At 43.2% G+C, this 4,426-nt stretch overlaps 1 long non-coding RNA gene across 1 annotated transcript in view; it reads right to left on the bottom strand.

Moving 5' to 3' along the window:
* Nucleotides 1-4,426, bottom strand: part of LOC105517173 — an 8,352-nt gene that overhangs the window by 509 nt on the left and 3,417 nt on the right. Inside the window, exon 2 of the long non-coding RNA XR_001002628.1 lies at nucleotides 1,990-2,053. This is a non-coding gene — a long non-coding RNA (uncharacterized LOC105517173). The remainder of the gene's footprint in view (nucleotides 1-1,989; nucleotides 2,054-4,426) is intronic.

Below are 4,426 nucleotides of genomic sequence, written 5' to 3'. Positions count from 1 at the left end.
TGCAGTGAGCTGAGATCTGGCCACTGCACTCCAGCCTGGGTGACAGAGCGAGACTCCGTCTCAAAAAAAAAAAAAAAAAGAATCAAAGTCATTTAGATAAAAAGATATCAATCAGGAGGGGGTTCATATTGCCCCAATGAAAAAACAGAATGAAAATCTGAGGTGATGAGCTCTGCCTTGAAACCCATATCCACTGTGGGAGGTACTATGTACAGAAGAGTAACTACCACTAGGATCAGTGCCACTGGGCACCGTTTACATTGGATTTTAACTTTGGGAAGAGAATAAAACATTTTCCCTTTCTTGTCATCAACTGAGAAATAGCTACTGCTTCAAACAGTTAAATCAAAATGAAAAACATAAGAAAGATAAAAATATTACAATGATAGTTCCATGTATAAAGGAAGGAATAGCGGTTCCCCATAATTACATTTTCCCAAATTTGTCTTTCCTCCACCAAATGTGCCTTCAAGATGCTTTCCTTCTAAATACCAAAGAAACTTCGGGTTTTAAAAAAAACTTATTTTTATTGACAAGGTCTTGCTCTGTCACCCAGGCTGGAGTGCAGTGGAACAATCACAGCTCACTGTAGCCTTGAACTCTTGCAATCCTCCTGCTTCAACCTCCCAGAGGGCTGGGACTTCAGGCATGAACCACCGTGCCCAGATAATTTTTATGTGTTTTCAATTTTTTTTGTTGTTGTTTTTTGAGATGGAGTCTCACTGAGTTGCCCAGGCCGGATGGCGTGCAGAGGCGTGATCTCGGCTCACTGCAAGCTCTGCCTCCCGGGTTCACGCCATTCTCCTGCCTCAGCCTCCCGAGTAGCTGGCACTACAGGCATCTGCCACCATACCCGGCTAATTTTTTGTATTTTTAGTGGAGATGGGGTTTCACCGTGTTAGCCAGGATGGTCTCGATCTTCTGACCTCGTGATCTGCCCGCCTCAGCCTCCCAAAGTGCTGGCATTACAGGTGTGAGCCACTGTACCTGGCCGTGTTTTCAATTTTTTTATAGAGAAAGGAGTCTCACTATGTTGCCCAGGCTGGTCTCAAACTCCTGGACTCAAGTGATCCTCCAGCTTCAGCCTCCCATGTCCCAAACCTCTCAAGGGATTACAAGTGTGAGCCACTACACCTGGTTCCACTATAACACTTTAACAGTGTTTGGTAAATGTGTTTTTGGCCAGGTGTGGCAGCTCACACCTGTAATCCTAGCACTTTGGGAGGCCGAGGTGGGTGGATCACCTGAGGTCGGGAGTTTGAGACCAGCCTGACCAACGTGGAGAAATTCCGACTCTACTAAAAATATAAAACTAACTGGGCATGGTGGCCCATGCCTGTAATCCCAACTACTCGGGAAGCTGAGGCAGGAGAATCGCTTGAACCCGGGAGGCGGAGGTTGCAGTGAGCTGTGATTGAGCCATTGCACTCCAGCCTGGGCAACAAGAGCAAAACTCCATCTCAAAAAAAAAAAAAGCGTTTCCATTGTGAATTATATAATTTCCCACAGGGAATACCACCTTTTATTTATAGTTCAGAGTCATGATTATGATTATCAGTTGTTTTCCTGTAAAACTGAGATGCTTCTAAGGGCTACAGTAGGTCTATAGGACTGTTTGCCCTTCTGTCACCAAATGGTCCCAGCTTGCTATCCTTTCTGAGCTAGTTTTTTTCTGACATCATGCTATCTATTATCACTGATCAGTATTGTCATGTACCCAACTCCTTCAATAAACCACCATTACCTCCTAATTTTCTTTTTAAATCTGTTGTAGGATGTAAATCAGGAAGCCATAATTATTAGAATTTCAAGTCAACATAAGCAAATGAGGGCCTCTCCAACAGAATAAGGCTACTGGACTTTGTGACAGCTCTTTCAGTGCCTTATAGACCCTTTTCCATCTACTGTGATCTCTCAGCTAGGAACAACAAAGCAGAAATTGCAGAAATCTGACCTATGAAAAAGTGAGGTTTTATATATGTTACTTACCAATTTTTTCCTTCCTTCTGAATTTTCTCCTTTGTTCCTTTAACTATTATATCACTTTTTCAACCTGTGTAAGATGGAAATGAATAATTATGAGAACAGTTTCCTTTTTTTCTCTGCTGTCAGTATGCCTATTTTTGACTCAGTTATCTCTTCTACATTTTCATTTCTAATCTTTCCAGGCTTTGGAATCCAGATCATCAAGCTCATCTCCTGACTTGTAATCTAATGCCCTCCAGCTCTTTCTCCTCCCCTACACTTTCTTCTCACTCAAATTACAACCTCAGCCACTTTACCACATATCCAGCTCATTTAAAAAGTCACCAACAGCAAGAGACGCAAGTCACACTCCCTCTAGAAGCTGGTGTATATGTGTGTGTAAAGGTGGAGAAGGCAATGACTAAGGAGCTAATTCGTAAGTAAAGTACACAGACTGGACGTGGTAACTCATGCCTATAATCCTGGCACTTTGGGAAGTCAAGGCAGGCAGTTAGCTTGAGCTCAGGAGTTTGAGACCAACCTGGGCAACATGGCAAAACCACAACTCTACAAAATATACAAAAAATTAGCCAGGCGTGGTGGCATGTGCCTGTAGTCCCAGCTACTTGGGAGGCTGAGACAGGAGGATTGCTTGAATGTGGGAGGTCCAGGCTGCAGTGAGCCGAGATGTGAGGTCTTTTTTTGCTGCTAAAATGCCAGCCATATGTTCCACAATATAATCAATGAGTGGCTACTATTACATGCACGAGTATGTGGTTAAAAGGGACCAAACAGATGGGGGCTTGGTGGCTCACACCTATACTCCCAGCACTTTGGGAGACTAAGGTGAAAGAATCACTTGAAGAATTTGAGTTTATATATTATTTTCTATTACCTCAGGAACAAAAAAGTTAAACTTACCTACACAACATAAATCTGAAGATGACACATTGAAGACAGGATTTGAATTATGGATATGACTCATGCAACCAATGTTATAAATTCTAACTATAGGGTCTCCAAAGTAAATATTTTTTTTTTTTCTTTGAGATGGTGTCTTGCTCTGTTGTCCAGGCTGGAGTGCAATGGCATGATCTTGGCTCACTGCAACCTCCGCCACCTGGGTTCAAGCAATTCTCCCGCCTCAGCCTCCCAAGTAGCTGGGATTACAGATGCCCACCACTATCCCCGGCTAATTTTTTATTTTTAGTAGAGAGGGGGTTTCATTATGTTGGCCAGGCTGGTCTTGAACTCCTGACCTCAAGTGATCCACCAGCCTTGGCCTCCCAAAGTGCTGCGATTATAGGCGTGAGCCACTGGTGCTAGCTGGGACTCATTCATCTTCGAACACTGATTACTTAACAGAGTACAATCTGGCATATATGTTTGTTTAATATTTGTTAAATAAATTAACAAATACATAAATCTCGTCATTCTGCTTCTCAAAATTTTCATTAATGTCCCACTATCCACAACAGAAGTTACAAACTCAAATACCTACAAGCACTAGGCAGGAAATGTAAATAAGTAAAGGTGTGTGTAAGACAAAAGGAACTGGTAGGGATCGTGGCAAACTGGAGAGCATGTGTCCCATCTGAAGGGGTAGCTTCTTGCTATTCCCACCAATTGCTACCATAATAGAATGTAGGCCCCATACTGCCAGGTTTTCTGATTTTTCAAGGTAAGCTGAAAGCACAGATTTCTTTGTAAAATCTGCTGATTTTTAAATGATGACAACTAATTCCATTTAAAATCCCCCAAAAACACACCTTTCAAGCCAAAGAAAACACATTCTATGAGCCAAATCCAGCCAAGTCACAAGCTGGTGGCTCTAGTCTGCAGGATAAAAGACAAACTCCCTGCCTGACATTCTAAGTCGTTCACAACGAGTTCCCAGCCTATCTTTTTAGAGTTTTTGGCCTACTCATTTCATACAATAACCCTCTGCTCTAGTCTAGTGGTTCTGAAACTTTAGCATGCATCAGAACCACCTGGAGGGCATAGATTGCTGGACCTCATTGCCAGTATTTCTGATTCAGTAGGTCTCAGGTGGGGACTGTGAAACTGCAGTTCTAATAAGTTACCAGGTGATGCTGATGCTACCGGTCTGTGGACCACACTTTAGGAAACAATATTCGAGTTTAAGCATACTTTGAATTGTGCTCACATTGTTCTAACTTCCCAGATGAACTTCCCTCTGCTTTCAGTCCATCTCCTTCTGTAAACTTTGCCTGACTACGACAGTCTGAAATGCCTCCAAATTCAATAGCACCTAGGGTTTGGGCCAAGCTTAGTCAACCCACAGCCCATGGGCCGCATGCAGCCCAGGACGGCTTTGAATGCAGCCCAACACAAATTCGCAAACTTTCTTAAAATATTATGAGATCTTGGCCGGGCGCGGTGGCTCAAGCCTGTAATCCCAGCACTTTGGGAGGCCGAGACGGGCGGATCACGAGGTCGG

The sequence above is a fragment of the Colobus angolensis genome, unplaced genomic scaffold (assembly GCF_000951035.1).
Source record: "Colobus angolensis palliatus isolate OR3802 unplaced genomic scaffold, Cang.pa_1.0 Scaffold3, whole genome shotgun sequence".
NCBI classification, from domain to species: Eukaryota; Metazoa; Chordata; class Mammalia; order Primates; family Cercopithecidae; genus Colobus; species Colobus angolensis.
The sequence above is the reverse complement of the archived record's forward strand: the minus strand, read 5'-3'. Positions and strand labels throughout refer to the sequence as shown.